This window comes from Triticum aestivum, chromosome 5B, assembly GCF_018294505.1.
Source record: "Triticum aestivum cultivar Chinese Spring chromosome 5B, IWGSC CS RefSeq v2.1, whole genome shotgun sequence".
Taxonomy (NCBI): domain Eukaryota; kingdom Viridiplantae; phylum Streptophyta; class Magnoliopsida; order Poales; family Poaceae; genus Triticum; species Triticum aestivum.
In genome coordinates this window covers 85,460,793-85,472,915 of record NC_057807.1, presented here as the reverse complement: position 1 = coordinate 85,472,915, position 12,123 = coordinate 85,460,793, and positions in this window count along the sequence as shown.

Below are 12,123 nucleotides of genomic sequence, written 5' to 3'. Positions count from 1 at the left end.
ATCCAACCCATCACCATCCAGCAAGACTATGATGGAATTACTCACGCATGGTGGTGAGCATCGTGAATTGGTGATGGAGGATGGTTGATGATGACGACGGTGATGGATCCCCCTCTCCGGAGCCCCGAACGGACTCTAGATCAGCCCTCCTAAGAGAGTTTAGGGCTTGGCGGCGGCTCCATATCGTAAAACACGATGAATCTTTCTCTCTAATTTTTTTCTCCCTGAACGTGAATATATGTAGTTGGAGTTGAGGTCGGTGGAGCTTCAGGGGGCCCACGAGGCAGGGGCGCTCCCTAGGGGGGGGGGGAGGGGGCGCCCCCACCCTCGTGGACAGGGTGTGGTCCCCTGGTGCTGATTCTTTCGCCAGTATTTTTTACTAATTCCAAAAAGTTGCTCCTTGGATTTTCAGGTCATTCTGACAACTTTTATTTCTGCACAAAAATAACACCATGGCAGTTTTGCCGAAAACAACGTCAATCCGGGTTAGTTCCATTCAAATCATGCCAGTTATAGTCCAAAACTAGGGCAAAAGTGTTTGGAAAAGTAGATACGACGGAGACGTATCAACTCCCCCAAGCTTAAACCTTTGCTTGTCCTCAAGGAATTCAGCTGACACACTGAAAGTGATAAAGAAAAACTTATACAAACTCTGTTTGCTCTTGTTGTTGCAAATATGTAAAGCCAGCATTCAAATGTTCAGCAAAGATTATGAACTAACCACATTCACAATAACACTTAGGTCTCATGTTTACTCATATCAATGGCATAATCAACTAGCGAGCAATAATAATAAATCTCGGATGATAACACTTTCTCAAAACAATCATAATATGATATAACAAGATGGTATCTCGCTAGCCCTTTCTAAGACAGCAAAACATCAATGCAGAGCACCTTTGAAGATCAAGGACTGACTAGACATTGTAATTCATGGTAAAAGAGATCCATTTATAGTCATACTCAATATAAATTAATAGTAATGTATGCAAATGACAGCGGTGCTCTCCAACTGGTGCTTTTTAATAAGAGGATAATGACTCAACATAAAAGTAAATAGATATGCCCTTCGCAGAGGGAAGCAGGGATTTTTAGAGGTGCCAGAGCTCGATTTTGAAATAGAGATAAATAATATTTTGAGCGGTATACTTTCATTGTCAACATAACAATTGAGAGATCTCGATATCTTCCATGCTACACACATAATAAGTGGTTCCCAAACAGAATGGTAAAGTTTATACTCCCCCTCCACCAACAAGCATCAATCCATGGCTTGCCCAAAACAACGGGTGCCTCCAACTAAAAACAATCCTGGGGGAGTTTTGTTTGTAATTATTTTGATTTGAGCATGGGACTGGGCATCCCAGTTACCAGCCATTTTCTCATGAGTGAGGAGCGGAGTCCACTCCTCTTGAGAATAACCCACCTACGGACAGCCCTAGTTGATGCATGAGCTGTTCGAGTATACAAAACAGAATTTCATTTGAAGGTTTGGAGTTTGGCACATACAAATTTACTTGGAACGGCAGGTAGATACCACATATAGGAAGGTATGGTGGACTCATATGGAATAACTTTGGGGTTTAAGGATTTTGGATGCACAAGCAGTATTCCCACTTAGTACAAGTGAAGGCTAGAAAGAGACTGGGAAGCGACCAACTAGGGAGCGGCAACAGTCATGAACATGCATTAAAATTAATCAACACTGAGTGCAAGCATGAGTAGGATATAATCCACCATGAACATAAATATCGTGAAGGCTATGTTGATTTTGTTTCAACTACATGCGTGAACATGTGCCATGTCAAGTCACTCGAATCATTCAAAGGAGGATACCACCCTATCATACCACATCACAACCATTTTAATAGCATGTTGGCACGCAAGGTAAACCATTATAAGCTCCTAGCTAATTAAGCATGGCATAAGCAACTATAATCTCTAATTGTCATTGCAAACATGTTTATTCATAATAGGCTGAATTAGGAATGATGAACTAATCATATTTACAAAAACAAGAGAGGTCGAGTTCATACAAGCTTCTCTCATCTCAATCAGTCCATCATATATCGTCATTATTGCCTTTCACTTGCACGGCTGAACGCTATGGATAATAATAATAGTGCACATGCATTAGACTAAGCTGGAATGTCTAAGCATTCAATTCAAGGGAGAAGACAAGGTAATATGGGCTCTTGGTTAAATCAACAATAATGCATATGAGAGCCACTCAACATTTCCATCATGGTCTTCTCCTTTCGACCCCCAAAGAAAAGAAAAGAAATAAAACTATTTACACGGGAAAGCTCCCAACAAGCAAAAGAAGACCAAGAAATCTTTTTGGGTTTTCTTTTAATTACTACTACTACTGGCATGGAAAGTAAATTGGCTAAAAGCTACAACTAATTTTTTTGGTTTTCTTAAGGTTATTCAAACACACAAGAAGAAAGCAAGAAAAAGAATATAAACTAGCATGGATAGTACAAGGGAAAAGTATGAGCACCGATGAGGGAGTCCTCGATTAGGGGGTGTCCGGATGACCAGACTATAACCTTTGACCGGACTCCTGGACTATGAAGATACAAGACTGAAGACTTCGTCCCATGTCCGGATGGGACTTTCCTTTGCGTGGAAGGCAAGCTTGCCGATACGGATATGTAGATCTCCTCCCATTGTAACCGACTCTGTGTAACCCTAGCCCTCTCCGGTGTTTATATAAACCGGAGGGTTTTAGTCCGTAGGACGCACAACAATCATACCATAGGCTAGCTTCTAGGATTTAGACTCTTCGATCTCGTGGTAGATCTACTCTTGTACTACCCATATCATCAATATTAATCAAGCAGGAGTAGGGTTTTACCTCCATCGAGAGGGCCCGAACCTGGGTAAAAACATCGTGTCCCTTGTCTCTTGTTACCATCCGCCTAGACGCACAGTTCGGGACCCCCTACCTGAGATCCGCCGGTTTTGACACCGACAACCGACAACTAGAATGAGTGTGTGAACATGAATGTAATGTCGGTGAGAAATACGTATGCCCCCAAGCTTAGGCTTTTGGCCTAAGTTGGTCTATGCCCATGGATCAAAGTGGTAGCTGGGGTCGTAATGAGATGCATCAGCTACTGCCTCACAGGCTGCAGCTTGGAGGTGGGCTGCCTCCATCCTCCTCTCGTACTCGTTCGCCTCCTCCTTGGTTATAATATATCTCCTTTTTGCCTGAAAGTCAAATAAACCAGGAGAAGGGAGACCAACATGGACAGTGTGACGTCTGTCAAAGATTAGTCGGTATTGGAGGAACTGTTCATTTCTCTATAGAAACTGATGGTTAACCATGGCATTATAATCTAGATAAGCAGGAGGCAACTCCCTATCACTTCCATGTATGGGTATACCAGGATAATTAGCCACACGGGTTGCATAAATCCATCCAAACAAGTCTCCATCTAAACCATTATTATACAACCATCATGCACCAATTGCCCCAAGTTATATTATTTATCACCTAATACAGCACTCTTGAGAACACTAAGATCCGGAACACACATGTGACAAGCTTCATCTTTACCATTAATGCATCTACCTATGAAGAGTGCAAAATAGTGTATAGCAGGAAAATGAATGCTCCCTATGGTAGCTTGTGCTATTTCTCTGGATTCTCCCATAGTGATACTAGCAAGAAAGTCTTTATATTCAGATTTACGAGGTTCATTGACATTGCCCCACTGCGAGAGTTTACAAGCAGTAGTAAAATCTTCTAGGTCCATGGTATATGATTTATCATAAAAATCAAATAAAACAGTGTGAGAATTGTGCGAAGATGTGAATTTAAACCTTCTCACAAAGGAACCAGTAAGGTAGTAGTGTTGGGAGAACTTATATTACATGAAATCCTCAAGATCGGCATTACGCACATATGCGTCAAATTCATCCTTAATTCCTGCCTTGACCATAAATTCCTCTGACGGCCATTCACAAGGCCGTACTTGAGCTTCCCTCGGTGGTTCATCGTCCGGCTCACGTATTGCGAGCCTGGATCCTTGCTTCCTTGAAGAACCGCCTACATTTTCCTAGACATAATTCTTCCTCCAAAAAATTTCTGAAATTTTTATTAACTCAAAAAAAAAGTGAACCAAACTCAACAAAATTGATAGCAACTACTCCCACAAGTGCCTAGAGACTATATCATGCATTAGAACTACTTGGGACCATATAAATTTGACATGCAAGCTCAAGAACTGGGTCACCTTAGCAGCAAAAATTTGCAATGAATAAAACACTAGAACAAAAACTAATTGGACCATTGGAGGAGTTACATACCAAAGAACAATCCCCCAAAGCAGTTTTGTGAATGGAGCTTTGAGCAAGGAGATAAAAAATGGCAGCAAAATGAGCTAGAACTCGTGCTTGAGCTGGATGGTGATTTTTTAGGGAGGAAGAATAAGAGTGTGGTTGCAGGAATAAGTGGAGGGGGGCCACCATGGGCCCACGAGGCAGGGGGCGCGCCCTATGGGTGTGGGCGTGCCCTGGACCCTCGTGGCTAGGTGCTTGCTCCCCCTGATGTGTTCTCAGTGCCAGATATTCTCAAATATTCCAGAAAAAATCATATTTAATTTTCAGGGCATTTGCAGAACTTTTATTTTTGGGATATTTTTTATTGCATGGATAAATCAGAAAACAGACAGAAAATACTATTTTTGCTTTATTTAATCTAAATAACAGAAAGTAAAAGGAGGATACAGAAGGTTGTGCTTTCTAACTTCATCCATCTCATGCTCATCAAAATGAATCCACTAACAAGGTTGATCAAGTCTTGTTAACAAACTCATTTCGAATTGCATGACACTGGAGAAATTTCGAATAACACTAGGTTACCTCAACGGGGATATGTACATCCCCAATAATAAGAATATCATATTTCTTCTTGATAGTAGGAAGATGAAATTCAAAACCTCCAATAATAATCGATGGAATTTTTCCAATAGAATTGATACTATGAACTTGAGGTTGTTTCCTTGGAAAGTGTACCGTATGCTCATTATCATTAACATGAAAAGTGACATTGCCTTTGTTGCAATCAATAACAGCCCCTGCAGTATTCAAAAAGGGACTACCACGGATAATCGACATACTATCGTCCTCGGGAATATCAAGAATAACAAAGTCCGTTAAAATAGTAACATTTGCAACCACAACAGGCACATCCTCACAAATACTGACAGGTATAGCAGTTGATTTATCGGATTTGCAAAGATATTTCAGTACGTGTCAACTTATTCAATTCAAGTCTACGATATAAAGAGAGAGGCAATAGCACTAACACCGGCTCCAAGATCACATAAAGCAGTTTTAACATAGTTTCTTTTAATGGAGCATGGTATAGTTGGTACTCCTGGATCTCCAAGTTTCTTTGTATTCCACCCTTAAAAGTGTAATTAGCAAGAAAGGTGGAAATTTCAGCTTCCGGTATATTTCTTTTATTCGTGATAATATCTTTCATGTACTTAGCATAAGGATTTACTTTAAGCATATCAGTCAAACACATACGTAAAAAGATCGAGAGGGCCCGAACCTGGGTAAAAACATCGTGTCCCTTGTCTCCTGTTACCATCTGCCTAGACGCACAGTTCGGGACCCCCTACCGGAGATCCACCGGTTTTGACACCGACATTGGTGCTTTCATTGAGAGTTCCTCTGTGTCGTCATTTTTTAGGACCGATGGCTCCTACGATCATCAACAATGATGCGATCCAGGGTGAGACTTTTCTCCCCGGACAGATCTTTGTATTCGGCGGATTTGCATTGCGGGCCAATTCGCTTGGCCATCTGGAGCAGATCAAAAGCTACGACCCTGGCCATCAGGTCAGATTTGGAAGTTTGAACTACACGTCTGACGTCCGCAGAGACTTGATCTTCGACGGGTTCGAGCCACAACCGAGCGCGCCGCACTATCACGATGGGCATGATCTAGCTCTGCCGCCGAACAGTGCCCAGGAGGCCGCACTAGTGTCCGCTCCGACCCTTAGCTCAGAGCCGACTGCGCCAATCGAGGACGGGTGGTTGGACACCGTCTCGAGGGCTGCAATCTCTACGGCGATCGAGCCGAACACCAGCCTTGTCCTCTGCGAAGCCCGTGACTCCAAGGTGCTGGACTCCTCCCCGGACTCCGAACCTTCTGCGCCCCTGCCGATAGAATCCGATTGGGTGCCGATCATGGAGTTCGCCGACGCGGACATCTCTCAACACTCGCCCTTCGGTGACATTCTGAATTCACTAAAGTCTTTATCAAGAGAGCGCTAGCCGGACTATGGTCAGCAAGGATGGGATGCGGATGACGAAGAAATTCAAAGCCCACCCACCACCCACTTCGTAGCCACTGTCGATGATTTAACCGACTTGATCGACTTCGACTCCGAAGACATCGACGGTATGGACGACGATGTAGGAGACGAACAGGAACCAGCGCCTATAGGGCACTGGACAACCACCTCATCTCACGACATATACATGGTGGACACGCCTAAAACAAACAATGACGAGGAACAAAGGGACGCAATGAGGGATCGTTCCCTCGAAAAGCAGTCAAAGCGGTGGCGTAAGCGCCGCTCCAAACCCCACCTCGACAGAGACAGCAGCCATATAGACCCAGGCATAGAGCAGGGCGAACCGGCGAACGACGAACATGCCATCGAGCAACCGTCCGAACAGGGCAACTTGGGTAAACAAAGCAAACAACCCATCTCCGGCGAAGATAATAGTCCGGACGACCTCACGCCGGACAAGTTGCTGGAGCAGAAGAACCTCCACAAAAGTCTCGTCGCCACTGCGCATAGCCTGAAAAAGCAGAAGCAGAAGCTCAAAACAGCGGAAGATGCACTCAGAATTAGATGGGGCAAAGTACTCAGCACCGCAGACAAATACGGTGACAGTCGCCACACAAAGAGCTATCCGAAGCGAAAATTACTGCCGGAATTTGATGAGGAGGCCTTAGAGCCCCCGCAATCAAAAAATAATGAAGCCACCAGGTCGGATAAACAAGCCCATGGCCAACATAGAGCGGCGAATGGCGCCACACACAAGCCGACACACGATCCTCACAAGGATTCACATAAAAAAATGGCCCAACCAGGTCTATCTATGGGCTAAGAAAGCAAGCTCTAGTAAGCAATGCAACGCAACAAGTATCCGAACACAACAGCACACCCAAATATAAGGGTGCCGCACACCCCCTATGTTTCACCGATGAGGTGCTGGACCATGAATTTCCAGCGGGATTCAAGCCCGTAAACATAGAGGCATACGACGGAACAACAGACCGTGGAGTCTGGATTGAGGATTATATCCTCCACATACACATGGCTAGAGGAGATGACCTCCACGCCATAAAATACTTACCCCTCAAGCTCAAAGGGCCAGCCCAGCATTGGCTTAAAAGCCTTCCCGAAAACACCATCGGAAGTTGGGAAGAGCTCGAGGATGCTTTTCGGTTAAATATTCAAGGGACCTATGTCCGACCTCCGAATGCAGACGATCTAAGTCATATAACTCAACAACCTGGAGAGTCAACCTGGAAACTCTGGAACAGATTTCTTACTAAAAAGAACCAGATAGTCGACTGTCCGGACGCCGAAGCCTTAGCAGCTTTCAAACACAGCGTTCGAGACGAATGGCTCGCCAGGCACCTAGGCCAATAAAAGCCAAGAACAATGGCCGCATTAACAAGCCTCATGACCCGCTTTTGCGCAGGAGAGGATAGCTGGTTGGCAAGAAGTAGTTGCAGCAACCCAAGTACATATGAATTTAGGGCTGGAAACGGGAAACTGCGACATAGCAAGGACCAGCGCCGGACCAAGGGAAACAGCCCGAAGAGCACGACAGTCAACGCCGGATTCAAAAGCTCTCGGCAGAATCAGAAAAAGCTGCCCCTCAAGGATAACAGGGCCGAGATATCTAACCTAAACAAAATCTTGGAAAAAACATGCCAAATCCACAGTACTCCCGAGAAGCCTGCAAACCATACCCACAGAGATTGTTTGGTCTTCAAGCAATCCGGCAAACTCAACGCCGAACAAAAGGGGCTCGACATACTAAGCAAGGACGATGACGAACCCCACCAGCAGAGCACCGGAGAACAAAAGAAGTTCCCACAAGAAGTCAAAATAGTAAACTCACTTCATGTGATAAAAGGGAAAAACAGAGTGGCGCCTATAGAGATACGCGCCATACGGCCTCTCCCAGAGGAGTCCCGCCACTGGTTGTTAAAACCAATCACCTTCGACCATCAGGATTACTCTAGAAGTTTCCGGAATGCAGGCTGGACTGCCTTGATATTAGATCCGATAATTGACGGGCTCCACTTTACACAAGTCCTAATGGACGGCTGCAGTGGTCTAAACCTGCTATACTAGGACACAATCCGCAAAATGGGGATAAACCCAACAAAAATTCGCCATGGCAACACTTCCTTTCAAGGGGTAACGCCAGGCCCAGATACCCATTGTACGGGTTCTCTCCTGCTAGAAGTTATGTTCGGCTCCCCCGACAACTTCCGCCACGAAAACCTAACCTTCCACATCGCCCCATTTACAAGTAGCTATCAAGCACTACTAGGACGGGAAGCTTTCGCCCACTTTAACGCAATACCGCATTATGCATCCCTTACGCTTAAAATGCCTGGTCCGCGAGGCATCATCTCATTAAAGGGAACTATTGAGTGTTCCTCGAGCGCGGAAGACTGTGCGGCTGCCTTGATAGCCACAAACTAAACCAGCTTCACTAATCAAAGCACCTAAACAGGTCGTTCAGACCCTAGACATGGCTAGATGAGTCCGACGTAAACACACAAGGGCTTACTAACCGCATACCCCCATACAAGGGGCTCCGTGCGTGTACAAAAGAGACAATAAAGCTCAATTCTACCCATTTTCTGAATTATACTTTGTTTATTTAATATAACATATATTTTCACACGATCTTTTTCAACTAAGTTCCTCTCTTTTACAAATGAACACCGTGCTACACCCGTCGAGGATACGACACAACGGAGACACAGGCACAAACGTGCAGTAGGGACCCGTTCCAAGGATTCTTTTCAGATTAAGACCATGCGTAAACCTTTTTCACCGTCTCTTGTTGATACACATCCCCGGGTTTCTTGTTATAACCGAGGAGGAGGCTGGTGTCTTGGCATGTGGCCACGTCAGAATTTTGCGTGTACCTGGACACCAGGGGCTTCTCACCAAGGGCGTTGTTCATCCCTTTTCATAAAGACCGAATACCTTAGGGAGTGTTCGGCGTCGCAAGTTTGGCCTTATATGCATCAGCTCCGAATCATGTCTTTGGTCAAATGTTGGGTTTGCTCGGCTCTTGTGTTTTGCTGCCTTACGTTCTGCTCTATCGGCTAAGGCGACACTAGGAGAACTACTGCGATTGTGCCCCGGTTTGGCCAGATGAGCACCTCAGTAGAGAAAGCCGAAAACTGACTGTCATGATATAGCGTGAGACTGGTCAACCACTCGATGACCCGCCAGAATCTTTAGGATTCCTCCGCATTAACGAAGGGTCGTTTCCCGGCCAGGCGCACACGAGCCCCGAATTTGGGTGAGCGCGGTGCCCCTAGTCTGTCAAACTCCTATGGCTAAGTGAAAGTGATAAAGCATTATAGTCCAGTTGCCTAGTTCGCTGCGCTATCACCTCCTTAATAGGACCAAGACGTTGGATCAAGTGTGAAAATGCGCCTTCTACGAACACCCCCGCATTATATGCGTGGGGGCTGAAGCCGAAGACTGCCATCTTTCAGGTTATATACACATATACATTAACGGCCGCACAGGAGGTATTCTAATTCTTGAAGGCACAAGTATAAAAAGCTTTTATATTCCATCGAAACATTGTTTTACAATAATACATGTTATTCAAACATAACATCCTTCGAGCACTGCGTCTCTATTAAACGAGCGCCCTGCAAAACTTCCTGAAAATAGTGCTCGGCAAGTACTCGGCTCTCGTCCGAATCTTGGGATGTAACAGCAATGGCCTTCATCTCCGCCCAGTATGTCTTGACATGGGCAAGAGCCATCTGCGCACCCTCTATGCACGCTGACCTCTTCATTGCATTAATATGCGGCACCGCACCGAGGAACTGCTGCACCAAGCTAAAATAACTCTTCGGCTCGGGCCTTTTCGGCCACAGATGACTCACGAGATACTTCATGGCGAGTCCGGATAACCTATTCAGCTCCGCCCATGCGGGCAAACGATCGGTTAATGAAAGTGGGTGCTCTAGATTGTGGAACTGCAACCAAAAAAGCTTTTCCACTTCGTGGTCATTTTGATCGCGGAAGTGTTCGGCCGCGTCCGCGGCATTCGCCGCCAAGTCCAGATAAGTGTTCACCGCACTCCACTTCCGGTCCAACGGAGCATATTTAGGATCCCCGAACTTCATCCGCAGCATAAAGGGCTTTCCAGCCATGATATCTCTGGCCTGACGTAGCTCCTCCTTCATAGCTCTCATCGCAGAGCGAGTATCCTTAGCCTCGGTAGTGACCTTCTCTAGGTCCTTTTGTGCCACCCGATCTTCTTTTTCAAGAAGCTTGCAGCGGTCGGCAGCATTCTTCAACTCTACAGCCATCTCGGCCATTTCCTTCTTGCTTTGGCAGTGAGCAGCATGTTCGGCTTTCAGCTCTTCAGACGCCTTTAAGGCAGCCGCATCGCTTTTCCTAGCCTGCTCCTTGGCTCGGGCAAGTTCCGCCCGAAGGTTCTCCATGGCAGCGGCACCATCTGCATCAAGAACACATGTTGTAAGGTACGGGCATCAAGCTCCTCTTACCAGGTGTCTTCGGAGAAATTACATACCTTGTGCCTCGTCCAGCCGCTTGTTGACAAGCGTGATGTCGGCATCTGCCACGTCAAGTTGCCGCTTTACCTCGGCAAATTCATTAGTCCGGCTAGCCACCGAACACTTCGCCACCTACATAAGAAATGCGACATATTATACATGGGATTATGATCCTCGGCGCGTCGTCATTTTTGATAACGCACAGAGTCTTAGGGGCTACTATCTATATAGGGTGCATCTTATATATGAGGATCTGTCAAAAGGTACATCATTTTGCGTACCTCAAAACCTGTCAGTAAACTCCTGACGGCCTCGTACAACCCGCTCTCCGCGGATGAAATCCTTCCAATCACTGTATCCATCAACGCACGGTGTTCTTCTGAGATAGACGCTCGCCCGAGCAGATCCTTCAGCTCCTCCGACCGTGCACCAGATGGTGCCGGACTCGTCTGATGGCCTTTTCGAAGGCCGGACAGGGAGGGCCTTGGGGGGCCATACGAATGCCTTCCGGCCCTGCCGGATTCGGAGAAACCCTCCGTGACGACACCTCGGGGTCACCCGCCTCGCGAGGCGGTATGGCAGGGGGGGGGGGGGCGTTCCGCATTCCATCATCTCCAGACGAAGATCCCCTGAAGATGAGCTCTGCTGAGAAGGGCTGTGATCCTCAGAAATGAAACACGGATGTCTCTCATTTTACAATCCCCCTCTTTACTTACGGCTCGGTGGAGAGCTGATCCCCTTGGGGGCGCAATGCGACCAAGGCACCCCCGGCACCGGACCCTTTGACAAAGATTTCTTCCCCCGCTTTGAGACCATGGCCTCCGGGTCTTCAGAGGTGGTCCTCTTCTTCCCCTAGTTAGAGGAATTCTCGATTCCTCCTTTCCTGACAGCCTCCTTCGGGGAGGCGGTAGCTTCCTTGCTCCCCTCTTCGCCTTCTTCCAAAGGCGCAACCTCCAGCATCCTGGTTAACACGAGATCCAGAGTAGTCTCAGGGAGGGGTCCGGACACCTGATTAGCTTTGCTTTCGCTATCCACTCCTGTTTAAGGGACAACTCTTTGAAGGGCAATTTTATGATAAATATACGGATAGCGTGTCCGGGTACAGGGCTACTTACTTGAGTATCCGGGCGATTGTAGCTCAAACCTGCGTCCTCGGACGAGTCCGGACACATTGCTTGTGATCCGAAGAGCAATTTGTACATCTCCATGGGCGTCACGCCCACAAAATATTGGAGGGCTCGTGGTCCTTCCGGATTAAACTCCCACAGGCGGAGGGGGCGACGTTTGCA